The sequence below is a fragment of the Astyanax mexicanus genome, chromosome 13, assembly GCF_023375975.1.
Source record: "Astyanax mexicanus isolate ESR-SI-001 chromosome 13, AstMex3_surface, whole genome shotgun sequence".
In the NCBI taxonomy this organism is placed as follows: Eukaryota; Metazoa; Chordata; class Actinopteri; order Characiformes; family Acestrorhamphidae; genus Astyanax; species Astyanax mexicanus.
The window spans coordinates 29,130,551-29,142,476 of record NC_064420.1 but is presented as its reverse complement, the minus strand read 5'-3'; positions in this window follow the sequence as shown (position 1 = coordinate 29,142,476).

Sequence of the window (11,926 nt, the reverse complement as noted above, 5' to 3'; positions counted from 1 at the left end):
CCAGGCCCATCATTGCCATGCTTATTAAGTTCTTGCAGGCGATTACTCACAGAGGCTCTTTTTAAATTCCAGCGCCTCATATCGCTCAAGCACCTACAGCTAAGCAAAATGGGCTGTCAAGTGTCGAACCGGTTGTCAAACAGTCTGAAATGTACATATGAGAAAAAGCGGGTTCAGCGGTAATAACCAGGCACCAGGCCTTGAGAACAAGCATTAGCATTTTAAAGAATTTGAATAACATTCTGAGGCTCGTAATGTAGCCTGGGTGTAAAGTGAAGTTTGCTGAACCAGAGCGAGGGGCTGTACAAAAACCATGACCTTGTTTCATTATGATTTGATTTTAAGAACAGGATTGACAGCGCAGGCCAGAGTAGTGCTGCTGCAAGAGCCAGTCAAACACTGTGAATGTGGTGAATGTGCTGACTGTAGTGGGAATATCACTGATTTAAATAGATTTATTCTGATAAGAGTACAGATAAAAGAGCCTCTACACACAGTAAACTTTTTATATTGGCCCTTTTTCATCAAAGCTTCATGGAATGAATGAATGAATGAATTAATTAATTAATTAAATAATGAACAAATAAATTAAGTCACATGCAGTGTATCACAAAAGTAACTACACCCCTCGCACTTCTGCAGACATTTAAGTATATCTTTTAATGGGACAACACGGACAGAATGAATTTACACTGTTATATACAGTCATATGAAAAAGTTTGGGCACCCCTATAAATCTTAATAATTTTTAGTTCTAAATAGTTGGGTGTTTGCAACAGCCATTTCAGTTTGATATATCTAATAACTGATGGACACAGTAATATTTCAGGATTGAAATGAGGTTTATTGTACTAACAGAAAAATTTTGACCGGTGCAAAAGTATGAGCACTCTTATCATTTTATTGATTTGAATACTCCTAACTATTTTTACTGACTTACTGAAGCACAAAATTGGTTTGGTAACCTCATTGAGCTTTGAACTTCATAGCCAGGTGTATCCAATCATGAGAAAAGGTATTTAAGGTGGCCAATTGCAGGTTGTTCTCCTATTTGAATCTCCTCTGAAGAGTGGCATCATGGGCTCATCAAAACAACTCTCAAATGATCTAAAAACAAAGATTGTTCAACATAGTTGTTCAGGGGAAGGATACAAAAAGTTGTCTCAGAGATTTAACCTGTCAGTTTCCACTGTGAGGAACATAGTAAGGAAATGGAAGACCACAGGGACAGTTCTTGTTAAGCCCAGAAGTGGCAGCCCAAGAAAAATATCAGAAAGGCAGAGAAGAAGAATGGTGAGAACAGTCAAGGACAATCCACAGACCACCTCCAAAGAGCTGCAGCATCATCTTGCTGCAGGTGGTGTCACTGTGCATCGGTCAGCAATACAGCGCACTTTGCACAAGGAGAAGCTGTATGGGAGAGTGCGAAAGAAGCCATTTCTTTGTTTGTGGCGCGCTTGCAGAAATGGCTTCTTTCGCATGTAAGCTGCACACAGACTACTTTTCATTATGTCAAAGTGTAATTTTGTCAGTGTTGTTCCATTAAAAGATATACTTTAATATATGCAGAAATGTGAGGGGTGTACTCACTTTAGTGATACACTGTATGTTTTGTAATGTAATGTGCAATATAGTCCCACGCACGGCAATTGAAATCACACCATCTATAACAATAACTGCTCTATAACAATTCTGCATAAAACACTTATGATTCTCATTTTAATGCAGATTAAAGCCCTGAATTCCAGCTGATTGGCTACAGTCTGAAGATTTGGTGCATTTTGAATCCCCTCATGTTGTAGAGCATATTACAGTGGTTGGACAATGAAACTGAAACACCTGTCATTTTAGTGTAGAAGGTTTCATGGCTAAATTGGACCAGACTGGTGGCCAATTTTTATTAATTGCAGCAGTAAGAACAGAATGTGAAGGTTCAACTAGCAGGGTAAGAGCACAGTTTTGCTCAAAATATTGCAATGCACACAACATTATGCGTGACATACCAGAGTTCAAAAGAGGACAAATTGTTGGTGCACGTCTTGCTGGCGCATCTGTGACCAAGACAGCAAGTCTTTGTGATGCATCAAGAGCCACGGTATCCAGGGTAATGTCAGCATACCACCAAGAAGGACCAACCACATCCAACAGGATTAACTGTGGACGCTGTAAGAGGAAGCTGTCTGAAAGGGATGTTCGGGTGTTAACCCGGATTGTATCCAAAAAACATAAAACCACGGCTGCCCAAATCACGGCAGAATTCAATGTGCACCTCAACACCTCAACTGTTTCCACCAGAACTGTCCGTTGGTACAATAAATTATTGTGGTCTAAAACCAGGTGTTTCAGTTTCATTGTCCAACCCCTGTACATTTATTATCCGACTACACAGTCTGTTCTGGACAGCGCTTTAACAGACCATGTAAATTGCAAGTAGGCTCCTCTCACACTCCTCACCAAATGAAAGAGAAAAAAAACTCTCTCAAATGTACAATAACTGCGCCCTGCTGCCTCAAATCAGGCAGAAATGCTACCCCATTAAATACAGATGATCAATGATGACCTCCTATCCATGCATTCGGAGATCAGCTGACCCAGCCGAGAGAAAAGACAGATGCTGCACAAGCCATTAACATTCTTTCGCTCGTGAAAGGCTTGGTGGAAGCTCCAAATGCTTGGAAGGCCAGCCCCCGGTCCAAAATGTCATCGCAATTAGCGGACAGGTGGTCTGGACCGGGAGGAAATGCCAAGCTCTGGATGTGGAGGGAAAATGGCAGTGCGTAACCTTTTCACACGCAGGGAAATAACCTATAAACACCACCACATCGCTGTTTACACAAAAGCCCTTCTGGGTCCTGTCCTTTCAAAGCTGGATTAAGTTCTGGTTCTTTTTTTTTATTATTCTTCCACCGCTGCTTTTTACTGCAGATCCCCTTTGTGAGGATGTTGTGCTATGAATTCTGAATGAATGCAGAACTGAGGAGCTGAGAACAAGATGGATGAGATGTGTGTGTGAGAAGGAACAGGAGATAGAAAGAACACAAAGAATGAATATGTAAAAGTAGGAGATGACCGATTGCTCCAAGAAAGAGGGGAAGAAAAACAGATTAAAACAGACAAAACTAAAAGGTGTCTAAAGGCGCTGGCCAAGCACTTCACCAGGGGCTGGGTAAGTACAGAAACTAACATTTCCCAACAACGCCCCAGGGATGAGGGTCAGACTTTGAACTCGGAGAAGAGGAGACAAGCCATCAAGTGAGGAGCTTCTACAGCAAACAAACATCCGAGAAGCTTCCAGAACCGCACAGCCAGAACTGAGAACAGAAATATGGTGGGATAAAAACTCCCCAAGCTGTAAATCCACCCATGCTTCTAAATGAGCAACCCTGAATTGGCCACTATATCAAAATAATTATTTAAAAAAACAACATTAAGGTTTTTTAATCCACTCCATTAACCTTCATTGAATTCTCTAGAATATTTTTTCCTATGTTTTTAGAGTTGAGAAGACACTTTTTCAGTGCAATCAGAGCAAAGCAAAGAGACACAGCTCTAATACATCAGCTGCCAGATGCCTGTGCTGACCAGCATTACACTACCCACCCAGGGATCCTCAGTTCATAGTGACAGTGGCATCCTTAAACCCACAAGGTATCAGCAGGTATGAGAAATTAAACGTAAGACTTTTTAAAATAAAAGCACAAAAAGCACCAATATTAAGTTTATAAGTAAGCTCCTGTATTTTTTTTGACAAACCAATATTTGAAGTACTTCTTAAACAAACATAAATGAACAGTTTCACACACTGATAATAGTGCAAAATATGGGTTAACTAATACACAATCTAATACAATCTAAATCTAGCTAAAAGGAAGTAAGCTAACTAATACTGTATATTACATTTGGAAATTGCAAAAAATAAATCAAATCAAATATTTATATTGTATTTACTGTCTGTGGAATGTTAGCACCTTTGGGAGGTGGATTTAGGACATTTTAAGACATTGTAAGAGAAATTAAGGCTTTTTAAGCTTTTTTGAGGATTTGCAGATACTCTGGTCCCAACGTTTGAAATGTTAGAAAATATCAATTTATTAGCAATGTATTTGTTATAGAGCAGATAAGATGTTATAATGCTGCTCAGAACTTACTTTCCTACTGCCTTCAGCTGTTTCATCATGAATGAAGTGAAGTGCTCTAGTGGCAGCCAAACATGAACAAGCCATGGTAACCCACCACCACGTTTCACAGATGAAGTTGTATGCCCCATCACTCTAATGCAAAACATTAATGGTATTATGCATATTTCAGAATTCTGCAGGCTCTTTTTAGATATTATATATATTTTTTGCACTATAATCTTGCCATTCTGTTTTGTGGTTTGCATCTTGCATTTAGCCTCTTTATTCATATATCTAAATAAAGTTAGAAAAAGAAAAAAATGTGAAAAACAATAATGACAGCTATTATTTAAATGAGACACATCACTTTCACTTTTCACAAGTTTGTCACATCACTTTCAAGAAATTGCTCTACATTTTGAAAACTTGGTTAAAATTCACACAGTAACGGATAAAACTTAGAACATATCTACAGAATAGGAAGAGGAACATTTATCTTTAAAGTCTTAACATTTATCCAGCAGATTCTATAATCAACTCAACTAGAATGGCTTAACACAGTCCAAAGTCTCACTTAAATACTAATTAGCCAATTTATTCCAACGGTTTTTAGCTATACAAATTCCTGACTTACATTTGAAGAATTTTAACAAATATGTAATATAATTTTGCTTTCTATCTTTCCAGTTTTTACATTTGAGCTATACATGATTTGAACATTTAGTTATTTAATCTTTCTCTGAGTATTATTATAGCAATGTTTTTGCCTGGTTATTATTTTAATGATTTCAATGTTTCAATCAGTAATAGATTTTACATGAGCATCCAGAGATGTCGAGTCATTCTGTGGCTATGCAAGCAAATGTGAATACAGTCTAAGCATACTAAATCAATTAAGTCACTTGTAATTTGAAATGTGAGCACGCAGTCTAGAATAGAGTTCTACGGATGTAAGAACACACAGGTCTCAATGGAACCTGGCTTTGAAAGTTGGAACGTTTACATGCCAAAATCAACTCTATCCATCCAAGTTCTCACAGTCAAAACTAGCTCACACTAACTGAACATGCTCTTGTTCTGGGCCTTATCCCTCAATTTTGCACAGCTCAGAAACAGTAAGCTTTGTTCTTTAATTGTGTTCCTTTTCTGTAGTCTTAAACATTTATTTGAAACAGGCCATAGTAGCTCAATGTCATAAATCCAAACCAAAAGAAAAACCAATGAAAAAGTTATTTTGTAGAGTTTGAATCAAGCTCTTTTCATTCTGAATCATTATGCATTTGTAATATATATATATATATATATATATATCAATGTGTACTCATTAAATGTTTGGTAATGTTTGGGCCAATAGACTGTGTTAAATATGTAATCTTTGTGCAACATACTAAGAAAGATAGATTTGTTTAGTGGGCCTTATCTGTTCAGTTTACTTAAAATATGGATTAAACTTTAGCCATATAAAATGAAGGCACACTGCTGAAACACATATAAAATCTATATGTTTCTTTTCTTTTTTTTCTATAATTTAAGGTAAATATATGGATTTTTTGCATGTGTTATGTGCTATGTGCTTTTGCCAGTAAATTCTTGTGAAAGGTCTTTAATCTAACCACTTGTTTTCTCTTCAAATCTTACAGTTAAACATAGAGGTGGCTGTTGTATTCATAAGGCATCCCAAAATGCATTATGTTCTAAGCTTTACAACTGAACATCATTAAACAATTATTTATTGTACTGTATGATTTTACTGTAAAAAAAATACAATACAAGCAGTTGAAATCCATACAATGAATCCTTTACTGGTGTTTTATGGCAAATGCAAGCAAAACTTTTAACTTGTCCAACTTTTAAAGTTCAAGGTTAGAGTTGTTTGTGGTACCAGTTCATAATGTTTTAGGCAGTATTTTGCACATTTAAATAACATGGAGACATGTTATCTATAGAATCATGTAAATCTATAGGATTTTGATAATTAACTGTAAAATACAGGAGCATCAAGCTGTCCAGTGGGATTAGCGTTGCCACTGTGATCAAGAGATGGCTGGTTTGAAACCCGGTCATGCAGCTTGCCATCAGCTGCTGGAGGCCTGAGAGAGCACAATTGGCATTGCTCTCTCTGGGTGGGTAGATGGTGCTCTTTTCCCTCATTCAGCACAAGGCTGTGTCTGTGAGCTGATGTATCAGAACCGAGTCGTTGAGCTTTCCTCCGAGCTTTTCCTCTGTGATGCTGGCTTTGTTAAAGAACATAATATAAAGTATTTCAGCACGGATTTGTAATGTGTGACAGCGTCATAAATCATTACTACATCTCTGCTGTTTGTAACAAACCAAACCGTGTGAAAATCGGGGAATAATTGGTAGAGTTGTGAATATTATAAGTGTATTTATTCCTTTTCGGCAGTAAAGTTTTGACACGCCCACTCTATTGCGTACACCACCTTTCAACACGCCCACCTTTCGACACGCCTACACCTTTCGACACACCCATACCTTTCAACACGCCTACCTTTCAACACGCCCACCTTTCGACACGCCTACACCTTTCGACACGCCTACACCTTTCGACACGCCCATACCTTTCGACACGCCCACTACTCCGGTCTGCAGAGACCTATACTTGAAAAAGAGGTGGAGGCTGACTTCACGTGTAGTGGAGGACGAATGTGTTAGACTTCACTCTCCTTGTGTTCTGGCATCACAATGAGTGTGACAATTTGGCCTCACTAAATTGGGGAGAAAAAATTGAAATAAAGTAATACTACTGTGTTTACTACTGTTGATGTGAAGATAGATCTATAGCATTATTTCCAAATTTGTACCATCACAAATGTTGTACAATATTGTTTTAAACTGAAAAATGTATTTGTCTCTAGACTTTTGACCGGTATTGAGGTACAGTGCGTGTTTGCTGTGTTATATTTGGCAGCCTCTGTGGATGAGGAGGAATGAATAACCAGGAAGTCACCCCTCGGTGAAGGTCTGGATGAAGAAAGCAGATTTAAGCACACCCACAATTCCCTTCCTTTCCCTCCTGTCCTCCTTTCTCACACTTTCTCCAGTTCTCATCATTCTTCCCCCCACGTTCCCCTCGCTCACTCTGCTGGCAGGCCCTTTGGCGGGCATGGAGATGAAGGAGAGCCTTGGGGCTGTTTTTAGTGAGGAGGTGAAGAGATGCAGGAGGTAAAGAGGCAGAACTCTGCACAAATGATCATGTTAAGTCTACATCTGATCCAAACATTGAAACATTAGACTGAATTATGTTTCTTTGTTTTTATATTTTTACTTTTAGTCTTTTTTCAGGATTTTTGCTGAATGTACATTTGTTAATAAAGGGTTTATTTACTGTATTTTGTTTTTCAGTAGAAATAAATGGGGTGCAAAAATAGGAAGTACACTAGTAACTCTCAATCAACCGCATTACATTACATTATGATGATAAACTACCTGGCAACTTTAGTCTACATTAAAATAATACCTGTCCTCTGCCAAACATCTCTAAACAGTTGTTGCTACATTTTACGCAATTTCTTGTCAAGTCATCTTCTAATATTTGAACATAACCTTAGTCGATGGAAACGCTGATTAATTCACATTTTCTATGTAAAAAAAAAAAAACAATGAACAAAAACTGAAATGAAAGATAGAAAAAATTAAAAAGAAATTGAACTAATAAGCTGATACAAAAATACAAATGAAAATATATATTGTCGCTGTCCAATGAAAAAAAAAAAAACAAGTATCTCCAAAACAGCAACTTTACAATATAGAGAAAAAAAAACCTTCTAAACTTTCAATGGAAATAAATGTAAAAGGAGTTTATTTAAGGTCATTTTGGAGTATTTCTATTGGTCCGTTCATCAAGAAATTCTGGCAGTGTAAGGGAGAGTTTGTCTATTTAAATTATGTAGTAAACTAAAAATCGACAAAAAAATTAAAAGACTTGTTTTTCATTGGACAGTGACAAAAAAACTTTTTTTTTATGAATGTTTTTCTTTTTTTGTTCAATTTATTTTTTACATTGTAGATTAATATTAAAGACATAAAAAAACAATTAAGGGACAGATAGTTTTATGAAATTATGTAGTAAACGTGATAAAGTGTTTGTTCTCCACAGTCCCCTGATCTTAACCTGATCAACTGAGATGGTGATTTAAGGTGATTTGAGATGAGCTGGAGCTTCACAGTGTGAAGAAAAAGCAGCAACTATTGTTCAACACCTCCAGGAACTCCTTCAAGATGCTGAGAACAATTTTACAAAAAATGTGTACCTGTATAGCATTAATTTAACTCTTCAGGCACGCGTTTCCGCGGAGATCCACATAAGACAACAGCGAGTGGAAATGGAGGAGCTACTGAATGCGATGTCACATGAGCGAGAAAACAAAAAAACTCACTGGTCCTCCTGTGTTTTCAATTGCAGTCTGTATGTAAGAGTTTTATCACTGAGTAGAAGTGTGAAATCTTTTTCATAGATGTCCCCCTGAGAAACTAATTCCATACGGATAGAGCTTAAATCACCTGTGAGTTTCAGCTGAATGCCATAAATGCAGTATAACAAAATTGTAAATAGGCTTGTAAAACTAAATATGAGCATTTTCAGTCCCATGTTTCAGATTACTCACTATATATTACTTACTAGATTATTTAATTCACTTTATTGCCAGACATTGTCTTTATTAACGTGATTCTGATGGGAAGGAGTGACAAAATGTGACTAAAGTAAAGTAAATGAACCCAAAACTACTGTATGTTGTTGTTAAAAATCAAGCTTTGAGCATTTAAATCTGCTATATATTTAAAACACACACACAGTGTTTCTCTATTATCCAAAAATCCAACACCTGCTCTTCTCTTTTCTCATACTTTCTCAAACTCATCAGTCTTTCCTCCATATTTCCCTTATTCTCTTATCTCCTCAGCCCACAGGAGTACGCAGGGAAAAAGTATACCCATGGGATGAAATACAAACAGATGTATGGAGCATTGTGGGAAGGTTTATGTAAAGTCTAGTGTAAAATGTGGTTATTTGGAGAATAAGATAGCAGCAGGCTTCTCTTCTGCTGGAAAAACAAACATAAACTCCAATTAATCATACAGACAACCGTCCTCAGACACCCATCACAAGTTCTCTCCCACACTTGCAGCATGCAGACACCCTCCATATACAGTACAGGCCACACCTTCTCTTTTTCAGTGCGTTTTTTATTTATTTTCATGACTGTTTACATTGTAGATTCTCACTGAAGGCATCAAAACTATGAATGAACACATGTGGAGTTTTATGTACTTAACAAAAAAAGGTGAAATAACTGAAAATATGTTTTTTTATATTCTAGTTTCTTTAAAATAGCCATCCTTTGCTCTGATTACTGCTTTGCACACTCTTGGCATCATTCTCTCAATGAGCTTCAAGAGGTAGAGTCACCTGAAATGGTTTTCCAACAGTCTTGAAGGAAGGAGTTCCCAGAGGTGTTTATTAGCACTTGTTGCCCCTTTGCCTTCACTCTGTGGTCCAGCTCACCCCAAACCATCTGGATTGGGTTCAGGTCCGGTGACTGTGGAGGACAGCCCATTTTTTGTTAAAGGTCACCATCCGCGAAAATCCGATTTTTCTTGTTTTTTGTGGAATACAGTAGGTCTCTCCGAGTTGAATGTGTACACCTGCACATTAAACTGTTTTGCAGCCCCCATTGTCTGCAGGAGCTAAGCAAAGAAATCCCCCCTCCCCCCCTCCGAAAAACGGGTGAATTTTGAATTATCTTTCTGCCTACATAGGCAGAAACTCACAGACCAGCCCACCTTGGCTCGAGAAACTCCCAGAGGCGGAGCTGAAGCGACGCAACATCACCGCTCATCAGTTAGGAGGTGGGAGGCAGTGAGCGGCAGAGCGGTGGAGGGGCGTCGCAGTGCTCCTAGCCAATCAGAGGAGAGATATTTGCATGCTGTTTGCATGTATGAATATTCATGAGCAAAGCTGGAATCCGGTCATTTTGGACACACCCCTAAAACAGTCCATTAAAAAAGAGCTATACAGAGACACCTGAGCACTTTTTTTTTTTACAAAAACGGCTCACATGTCATTCATTCATACTAGAGACCACAACTAGACATTTTAAAATGAAAGAAAAAACGACGGAAGGTGAGCTTTAAGTACTTTGTAAACTCCACATGCGTTCATAGTTGATAGTTTTGATGCCTTCAGTGAGAATCTACAATGTAAATAGTCATAAAAAAATAAAGAAAACGCACTGAATGATAAGATGTGTCCAAACTTTTGGCCTGTACTGTACATGCCTTACACAAAAAAAGACAGACTCGACATTCTCAGCCATACCTTCACGGGCCATCCATAACGACCAGCTGTTTTCTTTGGATCCCGAGAGCTCTCTCTCTCTCCACCCCGCTAGTATTATTCAAACCTGGAAGTGTTTAGCTCATACGGGCTTGACTATCTGTTCTTCATACAGAGGGAGAGATAAAAAGAAACAGGAGATGGAGAAAGAGACAGAGAGAAAGAGACAGGACACTGAGGAAGAGGGAAAAAGAGACTACGAGATGAAAGATGAGAGATGAAAGATAAAGACAACTTACCCAGCGAGACTCATACATCTTTAATGGACCAAGACTGACCTCAAAAGTGTGAGGTAAAAAGAAAAAAAAAGAAAGAAAACATCTTGAAAGTTAAAAAAAAAATTGGAAAATAGTAATCTAACACGGATGGCTCAGCAGGCAAAACCCAACCACCCACTATGCTGAAAACAAATCCCAGTCAAATATTCAAAATTCAATTTAAAATACCACTAATATTAAAATATTCAAGGAGAAAACTTTCTCTTTTCTGTTTGCTAAAGTAAGGGCTTTTTGATGTCTGTTGTAATAAAAATGTGAAATTTCAACATTCAGAGCAAAACTTAAGTTGACATTCCTGATCTGCATCATCTACACAGCAAAATTGACAGTTTCAAATTAACTTTGTAAGAGTTTAATTTAACACTGACCTAGATAACATGTGATCTCACTCACTATAGTGTTAAAATAACTCTACCACAAGAGTTAACATTTTAGAGTAAACTCAACACCGTATGGAATCATATATTAACCCTATGTAACTCTCATCAGTGTTTATATTTTAGAGTTAATTCAACACTGTAGGGTTGTAAAACAGGGTAAAACAACAATTGTTGATTCATTTTTTTAAGTTGGTTTGAATTTATTTTGTGTATTTTCTGACTTTAACCCAAAAAACTATATAACAGTATCTATAAAACATTATAAAGTGTGAGCTATACCACAGAATAAATAACCTTTTTATACTATCTAAGCTTTATTTAGAACAAGAGATACAATCAAAAACTGCCAAAAAAAGCAGTGGTTCTCCCAAAACACAATAATTCTTGAATGGAGACCCTCATCCACCATCCAACCCAACAACACCAAGAGGGTGAATAATAACACTCCATCAGGGGAACCACCACAACTAAGATAAACCACACACACACACGCACACAGCAGAATCAAGAGGCGGAGCCTGTTATAGTTGAAATTGACTTTAAATAATAATACCAATTCTGTGGATTGTTTATCACTGAGGGTTGTTAGAAAAACTCCCAGAGAATTAAAACATGTTTACACTGTGATTTTTTAGCACTGTGGAGTTTACTTTGTAGAGATTCATCAGAGGAAACCTTGAAGGCCTTGAAGGAAACCTAGGGATTGTCTGACAACTACAGAGAATAAAATATACATATAATTTATGTATGTAGATATGTATGTACAATTCTCTTGTGTCTGCAGCTGTTTAGTCC